General features: G+C 38.7%; 1 pseudogene; it reads left to right on the top strand.

The window, feature by feature from the left end:
- The first annotated feature begins 8,031 nt into the window (after window positions 1-8,031).
- On the top strand, window positions 8,032-13,098 carry LOC132618899 (probable UDP-arabinopyranose mutase 1; annotated as a pseudogene).
- The last annotated feature ends 264 nt before the right edge of the window (window positions 13,099-13,362 follow it).

Here is a 13,362-nt window from a genome sequence, read left to right as displayed (position 1 = left end):
TGATGATGATCATATAGATTTGCATTTAACTTATGGACTCATGCCCTTACAGCTTATGATAATTATGAGTTATCTTTGTTGTCCACCCAGATATGATTATGAGTTGTATGTCAAGCGGTGCTCGGTAGGTTAGGTTCGGGTACCCGTCATGACCATCTGGTTGGATTGTGACAAAAGTGGTATCAGAGCAGTTCGTCCTAGGGTGTGTCTACGAGCCGTGTCCGGTAGAGTCTTGTTTATGGGTGTAAAGCGCGCTACGCTTATAAACAGGAGGTTGCAGGGCATTTAGGAACTAATGATCTTTCTTTCTCATCTTAGATCGTGCGATAGAGCCACGTTAAGAATACAACTATCTAATTTTTCCCTGTTTAATTTTCAGCGATGCCTCTGAGAAAGAAGAAAGTCAGTGCAATACTGTGCGCTGCTGGAGAAGGTACTAGCCAAGAACCCTGGACAGAGTTAGGACATAGTGAGGCTCAGAGTGTCACTCTTTCGCATGCTACCTTTATTCCTCCAGTGGAAGAAAAGCATGGAAGGGCTCCTGTCCCTCCGGTCCCTCAGCCTCCAGCCCTTCCCCCTGTTGCTCCAGATCAGGACTTGCGAGACGTAATCCAATTGTTGGCTCGATCAGTAGCTGTTCAGGCCCATCGGTAGGGTGCGGGTTATGGTGATAGGGTTGTTAGTGCTCGAGTTCGTGATTTCTTTAATTTGGACCCTCTAGAGTTCTTTGGGTTCAAACCAGACGAGGACCCGCAGAACTTCATAGCAGAGATGTTGAGAACATTACGAGTAATGTATGCTTCAGATGTGGAGTCGGTAGAGTTGGCCTCTTATAGATTGGGAGATGTAGTTATTCATTGGTATAGTATCTGGGTGTCCTCTATAGGGGTAAATGCACCTCCACCGGTGTGGCAAGAGTTTGTAGATGCGTTTCTCCGACATTATTTGCCGCCAGAGGTTCGACGGGCCAGAGCTAATAGGGACCTGAACCTCATACAGGGGAACATAAGTGCTTGAGAGTATAGCCTTCATTTTAATTCCTTGGCCAGGTATGTTCTAGCTATGGTAGCTGATATGGGAGATCGCGTCCACCTCTTTATGAATGGTTTGGGGCCACATTTGATCAATGATTGTTTGACGGCCTCACTTTAGGAAGGTATGGATATTTCTCGTATTCAAGCTCATGCCCAGAATCTTGAGGAGCGACAGCAGCAGCGGGGGAGTGAGCGTGAACATGATAGGGGTTATAGTAAGAGGGCCAGATCCTCAGGTGTTGTTAGTGAGTTCGGAGGGGGTCAGAGGTAGCAGTATTCCAGGCACTCTGGCCATTCAGCAGCTAGGGTACCTCCGCGGTTTGCAGGCAAGAGATTTGATCACCCTATTTATTTCGGACCAGGTCAGAGTTCCAGGGTCTCAGGTTCTCAGTATAGGGGTGATTCAGGTCAGGTGAGGCCACCTTTACCACGATGTACTCAGTGTGGTAGGCTACATTCGGGACAGTGCCGCCTGGGTTCAGATGCTTGTTATGCCTGCGGTCAGATAGGCCATATGATGCCAGACTGTCCATCGAGATGTGGTAGAGGTATGGTTCAGCCCGTAGGGTCTGCAGCCAGTTCTTCATCATCGGTACGCCCTCTTGGGTAGAGTTCACAGACATCGGCAAGCTATGGTAGAGGTAGAGGGGAATCATCTAGCTCGAGCGGTCCTCAAAACTATATCTATGCACTAGCTGGACGACAGGATCTTGAGTCTTCGCTCAATATTATGACAGGCATATTATCAGTATCTTCACATGATGTATATGCATTAATTGATCCAGGTTCTACATTGTCATATGTTACTCTTTATATTACTAGTCGGTTTGGGGTGAAACCTGAGTCGATTAGACCTTTTGAGGTATCTACCCCCGTTGGTGACCTAGTGATAGCTAATCGGGTATATAGAAATTGTGTGGTTATAGTCTGTGACTGTCATACTATGGCATATTTGGTTGAATTACATATGGTAGATTTTGATGTTATTATGGGCATGGATTGGTTGGCTTCTTGTTATGCCAATGTTGATTGTATGACAAAAATAGTTCATTTCCAGTTCTCGGGAGAGCGAGTTCTAGAGTGGAAGGGTAACACAGCGTCTCCGAGAGGTAGGTTTATTTCCTATCTCAAGGAAAGAAAGATGATTGTTAAAGGTTGCATTTATCATTTAGTCCGGGTTCAAGATACAGAAGCAAAGCCGCCGACTCTTCAGTCTGTCCCAGTAGTTAATGAGTTTTCGGATGTATTCCCGAATGCACTTCCAGGTCTTCCACTAGAACGGGAGATTGATTTTGTCATTGATGTCCTATCGGGTACTTAGCCCATATCTATTCCTCCTTATAGAATGGCACCGGCAGAATTCAGGGAGTTGAAAGTGCAATTAAAAAATTTACTAGAAAAAGGCTTTATTAGGCCTAGCTCATCGCCATGGGGAGAACCTGTGTTGTTTGTAAGGAAGAAAGATGGCTCCTTGCGAATGTGTATTGATTACAGACAATTAAATAAGGTGACAATAAAGAACAAGTATCCACTTCCAAGGATTGATGATTTATTTAATCAGTTGTAGGGTGATAAATGGTTCTCAAAGATATATTTGAGATCAGAGTACCACCAGGTGAGAGTTAGGGAGAAGGACATTCCAAAGACGACTTTCAGAACTAGATATGGTATTTTCGAGTTTTTAGTAATGTCGTTTGGGCTGACAAATGCACCGGCAGTATTCATGGATTTGATGAATAGCGTATTCAACCCTTTCCTAGATTCGTTCGTGATTGTGTTTATCGATGATATCTTGGTATATTCTCGATCTGAGGCAGAGCATGCATATCATTTACGTGTTGTCCTTAGGGTTCTTCAGGCTCAGAAGTTATATGCAAAGTTCTCAAAATGTGAGTTCTGGTTAAATTCAATGACTTTTCTGGGGCATATTATTTCAGCTGATGGTATTCGGGTGGATACCCAGAAGATTGAAGCGGTGAAGACTTGGCCGAGACCTACAACACCTACTGAAGTTCGTTGTTTTCTGGGCTTGGCAGGTTATTACAGAAGATTTGTAGAAGGTCTTTCTTCTATTTCTGCACCGCTGACGAAGCTGACTCGGAAATCAGCTAAATTTCAATGGACGGATGCTTGTGAGTGCAGTTTTCATAAGTTGAGGAATAGATTGACTTCAGCCCCGGTTCTGACACTTCCAGAAGAATCGGAAGGCTATGTTATTTATTGTGATGCTTCAGGCGTTGGGCTCGGTTGTGTGTTGATGCAGCACGGTAAAGTTATTGCATATGCTTCAAGGCAGTTACGAAAACAAGAGAAAAAATACCCGACCCATGATCTAGAGTTGGCTGTGGTGATTCATGCATTGAAGATGTGGAGGCATTATTAGTATGACATTCATGTTGATATCTATACAGACCACAAGAGTCTCTAATATATTTTCAACTCTAATATATTTTCAAACGGAAAGAGTTGAATTTACGGCAAAGGCGATGGTTGGAGCTATTGAAAGATTATGATATTAGTATTTTATATCATCCTGGAAAGGCGAATGTGGTAGTTGATGCTCTTAGCCGCAAATCCATAGGTAGTTTATGTGACGTTCAACCAGAGAAAAGAGAGCTAGCTCGTGGGCTCCAGCAGTTGGCTAGCCTAGGATTCCGATTATGGGATTCGGGCGATACAGGAGTCACTGTTCAGGATTCAGCTGTCTCGTCTTTAGTAGTTGAGGTGAAAGAGCGCCAGTATGAGGATCCCATGTTAGTTCATTATAGAGACACATTCCCTCAGAAGAATAAGTCGTCATTTGAGACTTCTACAGATAGAGTTCTCAGGTACCGAGGTAGACTATGTGTTCCTGATGTTGCAAGGTTACGTTACCTGATTTTGGAAGAAGCCCATTGTTCCTGTTATTCTATTCATTCGGGGGTGACGAAGATGTATTATGATATTAAGTTGATTTATTGGTGGGACAGAATGAAGAGAGACATAGCAGAGTTCGTAACTCATTGTCCTAATTGTCCGCAAGTAAAGATCGAGCATCAGAAGCCTGGGGGATTGTTGCAGGCTATGGAAATTCCAAATTGGAAATGGAAAGTAATTAATATGGATTTCATTACAGGCTTACCTCGTTCTCAGCGGAAGTATGATTCCATATGGGTAATTATGGATAGACTTACAAAATCGGCTCATTTTCTGCCTATCAGAACTACATATTCAACTGAAGATTATGCAAAGATTTATATCAAGGAGATAGTACGACTCCATGGTGTTCCGGTATCCATTATCTCTGACAGAGGTACGCAGTTTACAACTAACTTATGGAAGTCTTTCCAAGAGGGTTTGGGAACTCAGGTGAGCCTTAGCACAATATTTCACCCCCAGACTGATAGACAAGCTGAGCGTACCATTCAGACTCTCGAAGATATGCTACGGGCATGCGTGTTAGACTTCGAAGGTAGTTGGGATGATCATTTGCCGCTCATTGAGTTTGCATATAACAATAGTTACCATTCCAGTATCCAGATGGCCCCGTATGAAGCTTTATATGGGCGCAAGTGTAGATCACCAATTGGATGGTTCGAAGTAGGAGAGACTAAGTTAATAGGGCTAGATTTAATCCAGCAACCAGTGGAAAAGGTCAAGCTTATTCAAGATCGATTATTGACAGCTCAGAGTCGTCAGAAGTCTTATGCAGATAATCGGCAACGAGACTTAGAATTCCAAGTTAATGATTGGGTATTCTTGAAGGTATCACCTATGAAGGGCGTCATGAGATTTGGCAGAAAGGGTAAGCTTAGTCCTCGGTATATTGGGCCTTACAGGATTGTACGCAAAGTGGTCCAAGTAGCCTATGAGTTAGATCTACCTTTAGACTTGGAGTCAGTCGATCCGGTCTTCCATGTATCAATGCTTCGCAAGTGCATTGGAAATCATTCTAGAATTGTACCTGTGGATGATGTCCAGGTCATCGAACAATTATCCTACGAAGAAGTTCCCATTGCAATCCTAGATAGACAAGTTCGGAGATTAAGAACTAAAGATGTAGCTTCAGCTAAAGTTCTATGGAGAAACAATAATAGGGAAGAAATGACTTGGGAAGCTGAGGAAGATATGAAGTCTAGGTATCCACATTTGTTCCCACTCCCAGAGAAGGTTCATACAGAGACACCATTGTTTTCGGGTACGCAAGCGTAATGCTTTCTTTTATGATTTCTTGGTCGTATGGGGCCATTATTGTTGTTGTTGTTGCCCTGTGAGGCATTGTATATTTTGGGTTGTTGTGACAGGATGGTAGTGGTATAGTTACAGAGGAAACTCTGGTGAAATTTTTGTAGAATCCCTAAGAGTTTAACATTCAAGGATTAATGTTTCTAACGGGGGAAGGATGTTACACCTCACATTTTTGTACGTTGAGTTTCGCCGAGTACTAGTTGTCCTAGTTTGGGAAGCAGGACAAATTTTTCAAGGTCATGAGGATAGACATGTCCATCTTAAGTATATAAGAGAGTAAAATCATGTTTAGTAAGCTTCGGGAAGGTCCAAGACTTGTCGGATCATTGGAGTTAAGTTTCAGCGAAAGTTCGACAAAGTGTCACATTATGGCGCAATATGTGGCTCTCAGAGCACACTCTGCGAGACGCAGAACATGTTTTGAGAGACTCAGAGTGTGCAGCATAGTGTGACAAAAAAACTTAATGATTTTGCAAGGTCTGCAACATGATATGCGGCTGTCAGAGCACGCTATGCGACGCCACAAACCTCACTGCAGGTTGTGTCGGTCCAGAATTTTCTAGACTTACTATAAATAGACCCAATTTGACCCTCACTCATTATTTCACAATTTTGGACCTAGACACTTCCAAAACTCTCTCTACAAGTCCTCACATGATCTAAGACCAAAATCAAAGACAAACCAAGTGATTTTAACATAAAGAATTCCATGATCATCATTAGATTGTTCTTCTCCTTGTGGTGCTTAATTTGGAGACTTCTTGGAGGTGAAGGAATTTCGAATTTAGAGTGATCCTTGTGATTGAAGGTAAGATTATTACTCCATCTTCAGGTTTATAGTATCATTTGGCCTTCACACAAGTTAAGGGAAGAAGAACATGTGAAAGTAAAGTTTAATTGTGCTAGAACTTGTTCTTAGCTATGTTTGAGTCATGAATTTTTCTAGACTTGATATGGCTGTGATGTTGTTGGGCTGGTTATGCAAATAGAGTTGTACTATGAAGATGTTGGATTGTTAAATGAGTTGGGAAGATGGAAGAGAGCTAGTGAAGAGTTGGTGGTGCCTAAAATATGTATAGGATCAAGTAAAACAAGTTACATGAATCTTATGCACATAAGGTGTTCGACAAAATGTCTAAATGAGTTCCCTTATAAGTTATGAACCCATGTTGATATGGATACTTCGTTTACAGTAGGTAATTATTCGTAAAGCGTACGAGGACTCGTGGGATCCGTATACTAAGGAGACAAGGTATGTTAAGGCTGGCCTTTTATTTCTTAAGGAATGATTCCTTATTGTGAACCTACACACAATATCCATAATATCCTTATTCCTAAAGAATACTACAAGCTTATGAATCTCTAGGTTTTTATGATATCATTGTTAAATGTCCTTCATGATGATGATGGGTACATTTCTAGAGATTCAAAGCTTATGGTTCTTGATGTTCCTATGATATTATTGAGTTTGTTCCATGATTATTGGTTTTATTCATTATTGTTGATCTCACCTTATGGTAGTTGTTCTTTCAAGGTGAAATATAGCAATGATGATGATTCCAAAATAGAAATCGAAGGTCTACCGACCTTACGTCACTCCGATAGATTTATACCTTTCATTTGGGCTCTCATGCATGCTTCATATATACATGTATATATTTTCTCACACCGCGCCGCACTATAGTCGGCCGGGCAGGCATGTAGATGTGCACACCACTGCAGTGGGCAGATTATAATGTTACCCCGGACGCGGGATAATATGATATATGGATCGGGCTGCATGTTCCGCAGCACTAACATTTATAGTATGTATGTATGTATGAAAATGTTTTTTTTTTAAAAGATAAGCATGCATGATATCCGCCTTAAGAAGCAAACAGATGTACAAGTTATTTCTCCTATCTCATACTTTTATTATGTTGTTATTCATGCCTTACATACTCAGTACATTATTCGTATTGGCGTTCTTTTGTTATGGACGATGCGTTCATGCCCGCAGGTAGACAGGGAGACGGGCCAGACCCCTAGACTGCTTCATCAACAACATTACAAGAGCGCTCCATTTGTCCTGGAGCTACAGTTCAGCTGGTAGTATTCTTTTGTGTATATATGGGCATGGCAGGGTCATGTCCTGTCCTTATTCTATGCACTCCATGTAGAGGCTCGTAGACAGATGTATATAGTTAGATGTGTTGTAACCTCATCAGTTCATATTTTTGTATATCATTTTAGCAGCCTTGTCGGCTTGCGCATATGAGCATAGTTGATTATGATTGAATAGATATGCATTTAACTTGTGGACTCATGCCCTTACAGATTATGATAATTATGAGTTATCTTTGTGGTCCACCCAGATATGGTTATGAGTTGTATGTCAAGAGGTGTTCGGTAGGTTAGGTGGGGGTACCTGTCATGGCCCTCTGATTTGGTCGTGACATACATATGGATCAAATGTTTTGCTAAAAAATAGTAGGGACAACACTTTCTCATAAGTATTAACTATTTCCCCAAAAGACAAGATCCAACCAATACATGAAATGAACCATTATTCGATTTGTGCATATCATCCATATTTAGTAATCCCAGTCATTTTTTTATGTCGTTCCAATTTTATCGTATGTCACTAACACCGCAGATTGAGGGAACGTCTCCTTTGAACAAGTCCCCGACCGTATAATACACCACCTTTCCACTCCACACGTCTTTTTTCTTGTATATCTATAAAAGCTCTTCTTCTTTATCTCTCTCACCCCCATTGTTATATTCTCTCTTTCCTTTACTAAACTAAAACACTCATAATTTTCACAAATTAATTATTATTGGTCCCTACCACGGCCTCAGTTTCACCTCCCTTGAAAGATGAGCTAGACATTGTGATACCTACAATTAGAAACTTGGATTTTCTTGAAATGTGGAGGCCTTTTTTTCAACCATATCATCTTATTATTGTACAAGATGGTGATCCATCAAAGACCATTATGGTCCCTGATGGATTTGATTATGAGCTTTCCAATCGTAATGATTTAAATAGGATTCTGGGTCCTAAGGCATCTTGTATTTCCTTCAAGGACTCTGCTTGTCGATGCTTTGGTTACATGATTTCCAAGAAGAAGTATATCTACACTATTGATGATGACTGCTTTGTGAGTCCACTTACCCCACCCCTTCGTTTCTAATATTACTCTCTTTGTCTTAATTAATGTGAAGGGGTTCAAAGTTTGAGGATTAAAACACTTCATTTTGATTATAAGCTCGGGTATAGTAAAATTATATATTTGAAAACTACACGGAAAGTATCACAAGTCAATATAGCTAATGATTCAAAATATTTAAAAGAAGTTAGAGAAAGTTGTAGTTAAAGAAAAAATTATTCAACTCCGCAAATAGTAATACCATCACATAGAAAAGGACGGAAGAAGTAGGACATTCTATCTTTTTTGTTTTTTTTGTTCTGCATTGGAGTGAAGTTTAGATCTTTGAAAGCTCATGGGAATATAATGCATGCTAGCAGATATTGACAAACGATGACGGACTATTATCATATCTCTACCTGCATGTGAGTTGATTCGGAACTATAGAGGTTCTGAGATTTTATTGTGTTCCAAATTAAGGTTTATTCTGTATTAGGTTCAAACATTATATATCCATCTATCATATATATATATATACGCGTAATTTTTAAAGCACTATATTATTTACATATATGTGTATATCTAAAAAAAAAAAAAAAAACAAGATTGAAATTAATTACGAATTTTGTCGCTATTCTGTAGCTAACATAATCTTTAAATAATCTATCCCTAATCTATTGTTAAACAGAATTAACGACGAATTTTTCTATTTAGCTACAACATTTGTTTGTCACTAACTCCTATTTTTAGTAGTACTTAATGAATATTGCGGGCGAAGCTGTGCCAAATGACTCTTTTTACTATTTTAGTTCACCGAATCCTTTTAATTTATTTATTTATTGAATGAGTGTCTATTGATTAATAAATATTTACCTTAATTAATCAGCATCATGAATGGATGTGTAGGCATACCAAGCAAGATAAGATTAGGAATGAAGTGATTCGGGATAAGGTGGGAGTGTGGAGTATAAGTTGCGAGAAGGGAGGTTGAGATGGTTCGGACATGCATGTGCAGAGGCTCCAATGACGAGGTGTGAGAGGTTGGCCGTGGTGGGCCTGACGAGAGGGAGAAGTAGGCCTAAAAAATCTTGGGGAGAGGTGATTAGGCAAGATATGGCGCAACTTCAGCTTACCGAAGACATGACCCTTGGTAGACTGTTGCGGAAGTCGAGCAGCAGGGTAGAGGGTTGGTAGGTTGCCGCACGAATCTCTTTTCTGTACCAGGAGTATCAATAGTTTTTTACGTCTGCTTATTCTTAGATCTCTAGGGTTACCTGCTGGTTTATCTTGCTGTTGTTACTGTGATTACTATTGCATTTTCATCTTTCTTGAGTCGAGGTTCTATCGGAAACAGCCTCTCTACCTTTACAAGATAGGGATAAGGTCTGCGTACGCTCTACCCTCCCCGAACCCCACCTGGTGGATTATACTGGGTTAATTGTTGTTGTAATCTTTGATTCTCAACATAGGTTGCAAAGGATCCAACTGGAAAAGATATAAACGCACGGGAACAGCACATACTGAACCTTTTGTGCCGATCAACTCCCTTTTTCTTCAACACATTGTATGATCCATTCAGAGATGGAGCTGATTTTGTGCGTGGTTACCCTTTTAGCCTTCGTGAGGGTGTGCCAACAGCAGTTTCCCATGGACTATGGCTAAATATCCCTGATTATGATGCACCTACTCAGCTTGTTAAACCTCTTGAGAGGAACACTAGGTTTGTTCTTCTTTTAGAATTTATATTTAGAGTGCAAAGATTTTCTATACTTTTTGTTGTACTTTAAAGCTATGTTGCTCCGACTCTTCAAAAAGGTCACCTGTTGTTTATCTGATACTCCAAAAGAAGTGTTTTTTGGAGGATCCGACACGGATGCGACACATTTTTAGAGAGTATGAGTAACATAGTTTTAAAACATGCAATTTACCATATACTATGTTTACATGTTATCAAGTAATTATATATTTAATCTCTATGTGTATATACTATTATAAAAGCACAAAACTGCAGGACGGAATACTGATCGACCTTTTTAATTCTTTGCAAGTGTATCTCATGGTGGTAAAATTTCAATTACGATTAACTTTTCGAACTTCGTTGTTTTTTATTCATTGTTTGACCTTTCTAGTTGACTAATTAAAGAACTCTAGTATTACCTTGTATGGTGACGTTAGGAATGAAATAGCTTTTTAATTAATGAACAACATTATTATTTCCTTTTATATAGTGTGGCCTACAAAAGCAATAAATCTCTTTTCAAAGTTTTAAGTTCACAACAGAAACAAAAACATTCCAAGATACATATGTTCTTGCTTTTCTTGATCGATGTATTAATTTTATAATATGAGCGCATAAAATTTCTTGATTTGAATATAAATTACATACTACATCCGTTTTAATTTATGTGAACCTATTTGACTGGGCACAAAGTTTAAAAAAGAAAAGAAGATTTTTAAACTTGTAGTGTTAAATGAGTACTCACATATATTTTGTGTGGCTATAAGTCATTGCATAATAATAAATTGTTTCCAAATATAGAAATAGGTCTTTTTTTTTTTGCACGAACTAATAAAAAAATAGGTTCACTTAAAATGAAACAGAAGGAGTATTAATTATGCACATAAATAGAGACTAATACTAATTATTAAGGTCTACTTGTAACTAATACTACATTTTAGATGAACTAATTGTATGAGAATTATTATGTTAGCGCATTAAAACGTAACTCTTTCCTTCATTACTTTGGGCGACTAAAAGTTTGGTTCAAGAAATTGAAGTTCTAGTTTTTTCACAGGTATGTAGATATGGTATTGACAATCCCAAAGGGTAGTAGGGTACCCTTTTTCCAATGTGTGGAATGAATCTTGCATTTGATCGTGATCTTATTGGCCCTGCTATGTACTTTGGACTCATGGGAGATGGTCAACCTATTGGGCGTTACGATGATATGTGGGCTGGTTGGTGCTCCAAGGTTTGCCTCACCCCTGTTAATAATTTTGTTTGGCTTGATACATCGGTTAGTCTCTTAAATTTGACAGTAAACATCACTGAATACACTGGAACTACAACTTATTCTAGTTGAGCGAATATCACTTAGACACTCGAACTACAGTTTCTTCTAATTGAGCATCTGAACACTTTATTTGGCACCAACTGAAGATAATATGTATAGTTAAAGGAATGACATATTTAAGTGGTTAACTTATGTACCTAATGAAAATTTGAAAGCACGCGCAAAAGTTTTTTCAAACTTTAAATAAAAAATATCTAATAAGAACACTTTATTATATATTTAAGTATTCAATTCGAGTGTCTAAATGAAACTTACTAACAAGTTTAAGGGGCTATCAATGTATTAAGTCTTTTTGAAATATATCATTACCTCATCAAAATTGCTTGATACTTTTCACTCACGTAGAGTTAATTTGATTGATATTAAAGCTAAATTACACTACATTAATTCTTTCTTAAATAGAAATTTAGAATTTCGTTACTTACACGGAAATTTCCATAAGTTGCGGCTTTTTCTTATAACAACAAAACGACAAAAGATATAATTTTTGCATTGTCAATTATATTTCACTCGTCTTTTACACTCTAGAAGGGAAAAGTGAAATACTTATGGACAGAAGAAATAGTACTCTTCAGTCCCAAATATTAGTTGTTTCGACAAATCAAAATTGTTCTAAATTTAATTGACATTTTAGAAAAACTAAAAGTTACTTATATACTTTTTTTCAAATCTACCTATACTATTCCAAAATATATAATTAAATGAGATGTTCAAGGAGAGATAAATCGCCTGTGATTTAAACAAATACTTTTAAGATTAAGACTATTAAATAACTCCCTTAAGGAAGTGCAAAAACCTTAAAAGACAGATAGTATGGACCACTGTGCTATCTTTTAGTTGGAAGCTCGAGTTAAATGATTGTGTATTAATTAAACAATTTGCAGGTAATATGTGATCATTTGGGATTAGGAATCAAGACTGGCTTACCCTACATCTGTCACAGCAAAGCTAGCAATCCATTTGTGAACTTGACGAAAGAATACAATGGGATTTTCTGGCAAGAAGAGATCATTCCATTTTTCCAGACATTAACTCTCTCAAAGGAGTCTACTTCTGTGCAAAAATGCTATCTTGAACTTACTAGGATGGTCAAAGAAAAACTTGGCAAAATAGACCCCTATTTTTTGAAGCTTTCAGAGGCAATGGTTACTTGGATTGAAGCTTGGGATGAGCTCAACCCAGCTACTAAAGATTCTTCCAAATGAAAATTCCAATCACTACTTGCAACACTTTAGTTTGCAGTATTAATAGTCTTGGATTTACTTAATTTTGTAGTTATTGTTTTAATATTTTCTTTTTGAATTCAAGCCGTGAAAGCAGCTACTAATGCTTGCATTACTACATCACACACCTTTGGGGTGCGGCTCTTCCCCGGACCCTACTAACGCGGGATGTTTTGTGCACCGGGCTAACTTGAGTTCTAGGTTGATCAAAATGAATAAGGGGATGATATCAATAGATGCGATTCTCCTCCATTGTTTTCTAGTAGAGTACTATTAGCCATAGCACAGGCCTTCATTCTGGTCTACCCTAGCTTTCTAGTCTTAAACTTGTAATGAGAATGATACCATATGCTTTTTGCTTTGTTATAAAAGTTGAATGTTAGAACAAGGATGACAACGGAAATTGCTCCTTCATTGTCCCTGTTATTCTGGGTGACCAGAAGATAATAGATTCAAGCCATGAAAACAATCTCTTGCAGAAATACACAGTAAGACTACGTGCAATAGACCCAATATTTTACGGCCCTTCCCCAGACCCCTTGCATGGTGGGAGTTTAGTGAACTGGACTGCCCTTTATTACAAAACAATACTTTCCCTTTCAAACTTCACTGCATTATTATCTACTCCGTTTGCAGCCTTCATTAACCTAATCTATGCCAACACACACCCCTC

This window comes from Lycium barbarum, chromosome 11 (assembly GCF_019175385.1).
Source record: "Lycium barbarum isolate Lr01 chromosome 11, ASM1917538v2, whole genome shotgun sequence".
NCBI classification, from domain to species: domain Eukaryota; kingdom Viridiplantae; phylum Streptophyta; class Magnoliopsida; order Solanales; family Solanaceae; genus Lycium; species Lycium barbarum.
Note: the sequence above shows the minus strand (reverse complement) of the source record. Positions and strands in the feature narration are given on the sequence as shown.